This window comes from Macaca mulatta, chromosome X, assembly GCF_049350105.2.
Source record: "Macaca mulatta isolate MMU2019108-1 chromosome X, T2T-MMU8v2.0, whole genome shotgun sequence".
NCBI lineage: Eukaryota > Metazoa > Chordata > Mammalia > Primates > Cercopithecidae > Macaca > Macaca mulatta.
In genome coordinates this window covers 146,945,841-146,956,254 of record NC_133426.1, presented here as the reverse complement: position 1 = coordinate 146,956,254, position 10,414 = coordinate 146,945,841, and positions in this window count along the sequence as shown.

Below are 10,414 nucleotides of genomic sequence, written 5' to 3'. Positions count from 1 at the left end.
TTTCTACCATAATGAAACTTTCTTCATGTCAGATAGTATGTCTAATCTCTACCTGGACCTCCGTTATGACCTCCTTTAGCAAATGCTTTATGGCCTTCAAAAGTAAGGGATAACTTACCAAAAGGAGGACAAAAGGGACTACAAAGACCTGTTAAAATGGAGTCTCCTTTGTAATTTACAGAGTTATTCCTGGGGGCCACCCACAATAGCTGCCTCTTTTCAGAGAATACCACCATATATTTTTTAAATGAAACTGAAATGCAAAAATCAGATGAAAATTATGTCAGATGAGAGATATTAAATCTCTAATGAAATAGACTGGAGGAGAACCCAGGTTATCTGGACTGAGGGTCACTGAGACAAAGGGGAGAACAAAATACCATAATAAATGAATAAAAGAATAAACTAGGCTGGGCACGGTGGCTCACACCTGCAATCAAAGCACTTTGGGAGGACGTGGTGGGCAGATCACGAGGTCAGGAGATCGAGACTATCCTGGCCAACATGGTGTAACCCCATCTCTACCAAAAATATAAAAACAAGCTAGGTGTGGTGGCTCATGCCTATAATTCCAGCTACTTGGGAGGCTGAGGCAGGAGAATCACTTGAACCAGGGAGTCGGAGGTTGCAGTGGGCCGAGATCACACCACTGCACTCCAGCCTGGCAACAGAGAGAGACTCCGTCTCAGAAACAAACAAACAATAAAAAAGAATAAACTTAAAAAAATTAAAAAACAAAAAACCAGGAAGATCATCTGTATTTTACAGTTGAAGAAACTGACATCCAGGGACAGAAAGCAATTTATCCAAGATCACACTTAGACTGGTAGGAAACAACCAATTTAACATCCAAAACAATGAGCATCTATTGAGTATCAACCACATACCAGGCATTTTCACATCCACCGTCTTATCTAACAGTCGCATAACACCCTGAGAGATACGCTCAACAGCTAGCCAGAAAGATCATCCCAATCCACAAAGCTGACTATGTCACTCCCCTGCTAAAAACCATTCAAAGAGATTCAGTGACTTTGGGAATGGCTTGAGGAAGCCTCTTTTCTGGAGCGGCATCAATTAAGCCAGTAAACATTTGTAAATAAAATCATTCAAAGACTCCGGAGATTGATCAAAAGACAACAAATTGAAAAGCATTTATTCAACAAAATATATAGAAACTAGGTCATGTGAGCATGATCCTCTACAGTGGGAGGTTGAAACATTCAAGGTAAGGGCAGCACACCCTCTCCCCCGACAGCTGCACTTTACAGATATGAAAACTGAGAGTCACATAATTTAAGTGACATTGTAAGTGGAACTTTGAACCCAATTTTATCAGGGGTTGCTACTGACTCTCAGTGCTAATGTGAAGTCACAGGAGAGAAATGCTTCAGATTTGGGGTATTACTGTGGGAACACTTTCTAGATCCAATCTCCAAATGTGGCACCCCTATCCTTATTAGCACACAATGAATGCCTCTCCTGTAGAGTTCCAAAGACTAGCCCTACATCCTTAGGGCTGGAAATGTAAAGACAAACCCAAGATGGCAGCAGAAGGTTTAAGAAGCTCTAATGCAGATGAGTATCCACTACTCTGCTCATTCTGAAACCCAAAGCACCCATGAATTCCTCCCGCTCCTGAAATTCCCACAGAGCTCACCCAGGATGAGAGCAGGTAGCTAGAGACGGTTGACCGCTCCAGGTAACTTTTTGATCCCTCTACTCTTCCAGTCCCAGAAGCTTTCCTCCTGCCCCATCCCGCCACAGATTAGGGCATCTTCTCCTGTGGATACAAAATCAGAATTTAGCTTTCTTAGTTTGGTTCTGCCTCTACAACAATTTTCTGTCAGAAGTGCTGAAACTGAAGGCTCTAAACAGTGCAACTAGGAGAACAGCCATTTCTGAAGAAAATCAAGGGCCACTCCAGCTTTATTTGTTTATTGTTATTTTTTATTTTGGGGGGGTACATAATAGATATATATATTTATGGGGTACATGAGATGTTTTGATGCAGGCGTGCAACGTGAAATAAGCATATCATGAAAAACGGGGTATCCATCACCTCAAGCATTTATCCATTGAGTTGCAAACAATCCAATTACACTCTTTAAGTTATTTAAAAATGTACAGTTATTATTGACTATAGTCACCCTGTTATGCTATGAAATCATAGGTTTTATTCATTCATTTTTTTTTTTTTTTTTTTTTGAGACAGAGTCTTGCTCTGTCACCCAGGCTGGAGTGCAGTGGCGCAATCTCAGTTCACTGTAAGCTCTGCCTCCCAGGTTCACGCCATTCTCCTGCCTCAGCCTCCCTAGTAGCTAGGACTACAGGCGCCCACCACCACCCCCGGCTAATTTTTTTGTATTTTTAGTAGAGACAGAGTTTCACCGTGTTAGCCAGGATGGTCTCGATCTCTTGACCTCGTGATCCACCCGCCTCGGCCTCCCAAAGTGCTGGGATTACAGGCGTGAGCCACTGCGCCCGGCCTTATTCATTCTTTCTAGCTATTTTTTGTACCCATCACTTCAGCTTTCAGTGCTATTAAAAATAGCATCATACGGGAACTTTTGGAATCTTCAAAACCTTACAAGGAAAAGGGTCCTTACAAAGCGTGTAACTCAATTGCCTCACTCCACAGGTCAGGAAAGTGAGATCCAGAGAGAGGAAGGGTCTCTTTGTAAAATCACACAATATGAAAATCAGGCTCTTCTAGGGCAGTGCAGTGGAAAGAACCATCATTTACAGACAGATCAAATCTCAAAGTTTTGTCACTGAATGTGTAACCTTAGCCAGGTTGCTAGGATTAAACAAAGTTATACCTGTAAAGGTCATGACAGTGTTACCTTGTAGTAAGTTTCAATAAATGGTCACTATCATTATAATTTCCTGGAAGCTTTAGCAAACACACGTTTGCATATATATGTCATAAACCAAGAGATGAACACTGGAAAGTGAAAAGTCAAGGCCAGTGAACTGGATGCTTAGATCAGCAGGCTGCTTTGCTATGACCTTCCATGTGAACCCCACGTGGCAGGGATAAGGAACAAAATACAGGATTCATTTGACTTCCAAGAACGAAAGGAAATAAGTATCACCACAACAGATTAGTGTGCACGGCCTGAGAAGTTCACACTAGTGTATTGCTTTACCTATTTAATCCTGAATCTGACTGTGTCAATTTTAATGTTTCTAATTAGTGTACCTTGAGACCTGAGGATATCTCTCTCCAGTCCACTTCTTGGGGAACAATCTAGAAGTGGGGGGACATTCCTTGTGCTTCCTCTACCATTTGCCACTGCTCATTAAGACATCTGCCTTTACTTAAATATAGAAAAAATATGACACGCTTCTTAACAGGGCATAATTACTGATAACACTGCAGAACATGCAACTTAATAATAAATGCAGTCATTGGCAAAGTGCAAGTTACAATTTCATGGAACGATAACTGGACAGAGTCAAGAAATGTCCTTTCCATGCCTGATTTTGCCAATAACAAGCTCCACTCTTTTAGACAGTCACTTAATCCTTTTGAACCTGTTTCCTTATTTGTTAAAATATAAATAAATTTGCCCTCTCTGTGCTACATAGCTCACAAGGTTGCTGTGATGACGATAACCTAACATTTACTGAGTCCTATGACTAGGTATCAGGCACTGATTCAATACTTTATTTACATAATCTCATTTATTTCTTTTTGTTTTCTTTTGAGATGAGGTCTCGCTCTGTCACTGAGGTTGGAGTGCAGTGGTGCAATTACAGCTCACTGCAGCCTCTATCTACTTCCCCAGCTCAAGGGATCCTCCCATCTCAACCTCCCAGGTGGTTGGGACTGCAACTAGGTAATTCTGACCTCAGGCAATATACCTTTCCAGTGTTCATCTCTTGGTTTATGACATATATGAGCCTCCCAAAGTGCTGGGATTACAGGCATGAGCCACTGCAGCCCGTCAGGATTCTTTTTAATAAGAACTAAAGTGTCTCTAATTTATTTATTTAAAATAATTTTTATAATTCTCTTTTATTTCTTATTTTTGAAGCAGGGCCTTCTTCTCTCATCCAGGCTGGAGTGTCGTGGCAGGAAGACAGCTTGTTGCAACCTCTGCCTGCCTCTTGGGTTCAAGTGATCCTCTCACCTCAGCCTCCCAAGTAACTGGGGGGTTCGTGCTACCACGCCTGGCTAATTTTTGAATTTTTTTTTTTTTTGGAGAGACAGGGTTTTGCCATGTTGCCCAGGCTGGTCGTGAACTCCTGGGCTCAAGCATTCCACCCACCTTGGCCTCCCAAAGTGCTGGGATTACAGGTGTGAGCCACTGTGCCCAGCTAATTTTTGCAATTCTCTAAATCTTTTCAGAAGCCACCGTGAGGAATGATAAGACTTTACTCTGTGCCGGTGATTAATATTACTTTTGTTTTGTTTTTTTTTTTTCATTCCACTTGTTCAGCTGTGCCTACTTCTGAGGCCTCATAGAAAATATAAAAGCTATAAAATTTGAACAAGACTTCTTTCCCAATTCAGCAGGATTCCTGAAGTAATCTATAGAAAGAACATATTTCTACTGATCCCTGAAAGTAAAAAAATTAAACCCTACATTTTAAGCAGAAAAACAAAGGATTTAAAATATGTATGACACTAATTAATTGTACATTTTTAACAGCAGGCATGCGTCTATTATAAAAGGTATTTTATGTTATCTCAAAATTAAACACAAGAGGCCTCTCCGTCACAAATGAAAACCCCCATCATCTCAGTGAGTGCTCTCCAGAGAGCTTTGACAGAAACAATCTCAAGTGACTCTGTCGAATGTGGGAGATGGCAACGCAGAATGGGAACCATGGAGTAATTAATTCATTTTTTTCCTTCCAGTCAAAGGCGACTTACTTAAATACCATGATTCATTCCACAAACATCTGTGCATAGCCCTGTAAGAGGTATAAGGAAAGTGAGACATGGTTCCCTCTTCTCCACACTGGAGGAATGTTCAATCCCGTTTGGGATAAAAGAAAGCCTAGTTGAAAAACAAGACAATAACTCTTACTTAAGCTGGCTCTGTACGAAGCAGAGTGCCAGGTGCTTTCGGCTGTATCATCTTGTTGAATCCTCACCCTAATTCAGTGAAGAAGGCCTGACTACCCAACCCTATCAGATGAGAAAACTGAGGTTCAGGAAGATTAGCAAAGTTGCCCAAATCATACAGATGATAAATGCTCAAATTCAAGTTCAAATTCAGGTTTACCCGACCAATACCATTGTATTTGTTTTTCTTGCCACACCACACTACTCTAAAGTGAAAAACCATAATCAATGGTCAGCAATTTGGTATTAAGAGGAGAGAGCTAAACTAAGACCTGAATCTTGACCCTTAGAGATTTCATGGAAGCTACTAAATGCCAGTCTAGAGCAGGGCCAGGACTAATGTGAGGCAAGCCAGGCACCTAGGACACAAAATTTAAGGAGGCACACACCCAGGCTTGTACAAAAGCCCCAACTGGCTGGGCATGTTGGTTCATGCCTGTAAACCCAGCACTCTGAGACGCCAAGGCGGGAGGATCACTTGAGGCCAGGAGTCCAAGACCAGCCTGGGCAACATAGCGAGACTGTCTCTACAAAAAAAAAAAAAAAGTTTTTAAACAGTTGGGCATGGTGCCATGGGCCTGCAGTGAGCTGTGATCATGTCACAGCAGCCTGGGTGAAAGAGTGAAATCCTGTGTCTACAATAAATAAATAAATAAATAAATATCATGCTAATCAAAACCCAAGCAAATAACTGGCCTGGTCTCTGACCACTGGAAGATCACGGAGTGTCTTGACACATTCAATCCCTAAGTTCTGTTCTCTTCTAACAGTTAAAGCATAGAAAACTTTACTACATTAATAAGAAGATAATTTATTTAATCCAGGGTTGCATTTGTATAGCCTTAAGAGCAGGTACTTCCCTAAATTTTGTGTGTCCTAGGTGCCCGGCTTATCCCAGCCCTGGTCTGGAAATTCAGGCCCTTCCTTCTACAATCTTAGAGTTTTAGAGCTGGGTTGGAGATTACAAATCACTGCCAGCCAATGGTAATGGTGGTGATGATGATGATTGATGGTGATGATGATGGTGGTGATGATGATGATGATGATGATGATGATGATGATGATGAATGGCATTATTTGAGTGCTTACTCACTTCAGATTTTGGCACATGCATCACCTCCCAAAGAGGCATTTCCTGAACATTCTATTTAAAACATCAACTCCCATCACTCTCTAGACCCATATCCTGCTTTGTCTTCCCAGCAATTATTACTTCCAGACACTCACTAATTCTCTTTATTCATTTGTTTGTGTTTATTGTTCCCATCTTCCCCTAGAATGTAAATGCGATGGGTATAAAAACTTTGTTAAGTCCACTGTTGTACCCCCAAGGTCTTGAAGAGTATCTGGCCTATAGTAGACCTTCAATAAAAATGTGTCGATTAATAAATGACCTTGCTTACTTACGTCCATGTGACCCTTGAGCCTGTGCTCTTATTCATCAAGATCTAACAAAAATCAACTGGCGCAATTCAAGGCTTCTGTACAAGGATTCTGCCCCGGGGGATTTCTTCTCAAGCATTAGGATCCCTTTGTTTCCTTAATTTTAAAACAAGGGAACACCCAGGCTCTATTTTACATCAGCATCCTGAGAAATAGTTCTGCTGCATATGCTGTCCCCTTCCAAAGCTGCAGTTAAAGCTTCAGTTTTCTTTGACAGCAGTTTTGGGACTCCCACAAACTCCTTCACGGATGACCACAACATCACACATTGATACCTCTTTCCAAAAAGAAAACCAAGTGCTACAGCACACAAGATCAGACTCACCAAAATACTCGCACAGCTCTCAGTCTGGACAACCTCCAGGCTACTGATTGCTAACTCCTACCACTAAACTTCACTTTGAGAAGGTGACAGGTTTCCTCTAGCTCCTGCAGAATTCTCTCTGAAAGCAGGCACCATCATAAGCAACAGACAAGAGGAACCGTCTCACCCTTGCATACTGGTAAGATGACGCCCTTTATTATAGGAATCCAAGGGTAGGAAGAGTCAAGGGACTTGATTGCCAAGGAAAAGCACCTTCTTCCAGTTGCTAAGGAAATCAGATATGGCAATGTCATACTCTTTGGCAAAATGCTTTTAAGAACTCCATTCTGACATCCATTTGAACACAGCAACAAAGAAGTTAATGCTCAAAAGCAAAAAGCAAACACACCAATTTATCCAGTATCGAAAATATGACGAGAAGCCATCAAATGGAAGCATCCATTCTCAACAAGAAATACATGCTGAATACAGGAGCATAAGAAGCATTTTTGTTTTGTTTTGTTTTGTTTTGGTGAGACAGTGTCGCTCTGTCGCCCAGGCTGGAGTGCAGTAACATGATCATGGCTCACTGCAGCCTCGACCTCCTGGGCTCAAGCAATCCTCCTACCTCAGCCTGTGAGTAGCTGGGACTACATGCGCATGTCACCATGCCTGGCTAAATTTATTTTTTGTAGAGACGGAGGTCTCACCATGTTGCATAGGCTGGTCTTGAACTCCTAGCCTCAAGCAATCCTCACATTTCAGTCTCTCAAAGTGCTAGGATTACAGATGTGGGCCACCACATCTGGCCCATAAGAAGCATTTTGGTAGCAACTTTTTTGTCATTGTTCTTCAGAAATACATACTTTGAATAGTCATCCTAGTGGCTCTACTCTGTCTATCCTTTCTAAACTGGCCACCTATCTCTGTTTAACTTTATTCAAGGGAATGACGACTCTCAGGGACCTGTCCATGGTTATTATGTTATTTTGTTTAAACGAATTTACAGTTTTGTTAAAATATTCTTTGTTTTGTGAACAAATTAATTATCCTTAACTGTATTTTAAAAAGATTCTAAGTGATTTTATTAGCACAACCCTAAAAAGGAAAATCACAAACCAACCCTATTGAATTGCACTATTGTTTAGTTATTCAAGGGATTTATACAGTGATTTATAAAGATGAGATAGATAAGCATTTTACTTTCAAAGGAAGTAAAGCCTTCCCAGCCTATAACTCTATTTTGATGTTTCTAGAACATATGTCTACAGGCTAAGACTCAGTGCTATTATTACTGAATTTTTTTCTCATATTATTACTTTACATATATTGAAAGGTTTTATTTTGTAGCACACCATACAAACATATTTTTTTTTCTTGCAGGCTAGATAATTTCACCAAAATGGTAAAGAATTAATATTTATAAAATGAAATTATATCTAATGATACTAAACCAATGGGGTTAGCAAATTTCAAAATTTTTATTTTTAAAACACAAAGACGTACAAAACAAATTATGGTCTAAAGGGCAGAGCAAAATTATCTAGAGATGGATTGAGTTCTGTGAACAATTAGAAACAATACTGAAAGCTGCTCATTTATGTCCCTCCTCTGTCATCACCTCGTCTGGGTCTTTCAATGATGGGCTGAGAAATATAGAGAAAAAAAAAACAAAGCAGGGTTTTCAATATGGTTTTTCTTTTGGAAACAATAAAAACATTAAACTTTATGTATATAAGTGTCTGTGTACCGAATGGTAGTCCTTTCATGAAACTCCAGCTTGGGTTTTGTCTGAGTGGGGAAGTGGGGAGGGAGACTGTGAATACCCCCAGAGTCATTTAAAATATATAGTATTAGCTAATTGATGACAGGACTAAAAACAATAGTAAGTAGGCAGCCTGGCTGTGAGCCAGGAACAAGGCTTTATGGTGAAAGCGAGTTTACATTAGAGGCCTGTTTTTCCCCTTTCCTTATATGAAATGAACAGCTGTAATTGAAAAGCAAGGAGCTCTATGGTTTATAGAAATAGGTGTTGTGAAGAGCCTTGGCCGTCTAATTTTCTTCCTATTGCAGGGCAGGCTTCCATTGTCTGTTTTTTAGAGCTAATTTCTTTTCTGATCAAAAGGCCCACGTCGTTGAAAAGGTAGTAATGACTATTCATTTGGCTGAAGCCTCCATTCTCCAGACTGCAAGCTTTATTTAGAAATGGCTATTTCTTTCTAAAAGGAAAAGCTCATTTATGTCCTCTATAATGTCAATTAAAGTAGAATATATTTTAATTATTTATCCTGAGGAGAAACCTTTTAGGAACTTAATTTAGTATGCCTATGTTATGCAGACACTACAATATGTGAATGTGGAATGATATCTAGACACATGGGTTTTATTTTATTTTACCACTAATGAATAGTTTATTTGCAACTAATTAACAAGTTAAATCGGCACAATTAGTGTCGGATTTCTTTAATAATATAACTCATAAAGGGATAGCCATTGGAACTAGAAAATAAGGTTGGTTGTTGGCTTTGTAAAGAAACCATTCCACAAAAGGGACAGTTTTTTCCAATTAGAAAGGGTTATTGGGACGTTCTTCCCGTTGCTTTTTCAAATGAAAGCTGAGCTGTGCTGCGGGAGGAAATATGCTCAGAAACAAGGGGAGATGGTGTTAATTACACAAACATCACATTAGCAAAGCCCCGACGTCCTAACTCGGGGATGCTTTTCGGAGAAATGGAATTGGGATGACGGCGGCCTAGACGCCAAAACTCCAGCACGGCCAGACCTCTCGACAGATCTCGTTTTCTCGCGCCGTCTGGCCGCCAACCCGCTGGGAAACGGGTCTGCCTGAGGATAGGCATCCTCCATACCTGGCAAGCAGCAAGCGGCACGCTAGCTGTTCCTGGGCCGCGTCCCCACTCTGTCGCGAGCAGCGGCCCCAGAGCCTCCCTTTTAGGCCACTCAGACGGCAACGCCGGGACGCTGGACCGCCAGGGCTCCAGGCACGCGGGCGCTTCCGCGTCAGCCTCCCCGCTAGCTGGACTCTACGCTGCCGTGGGAAAGCGAGCGCACACAGGGGAATGAGTGTGGCCCCTGCGGGTCGTGGCGGAGCGACCCCGCTCACTCCAGGTCCTTGTCCAAGATGCTGCGCTTCTCGCGAGGCCCGATTTCTCCATAGATCGACTAGCGGGATGGGGTAGCATGAGGCGAAAATTTCTCTCCGAATCCGGACTCCTCTTGAGACTTTCCCAAGCCATTGCCACTATCTGATACGGAATGGGAAAGTGCCGGGTCTCCGTCCCGTACTTGGTGCACAACTCAGCACATAGTAGGTGGATGACAAAGGTTAGTGAAATGGAAACAAATGAGGGCCGAGAAGAGATGAAAAGAGAACATAGAAATTCTGCGCACCAAATTCCACGGCTTTCCACTCTCTTAAAAGAAAATGATAAATAAAAAGAAAAGCAGAGAAATAAAAGGGAGGGGAAAAGGAACTGCTGAGTGCTGCCTTCGAATTTAAAATTTTCTCCAGGAAGCTCTACCCAACCCCCAACCCTGCCGTCCTGCGCCCCCTGTGGTTGGGGCGATAG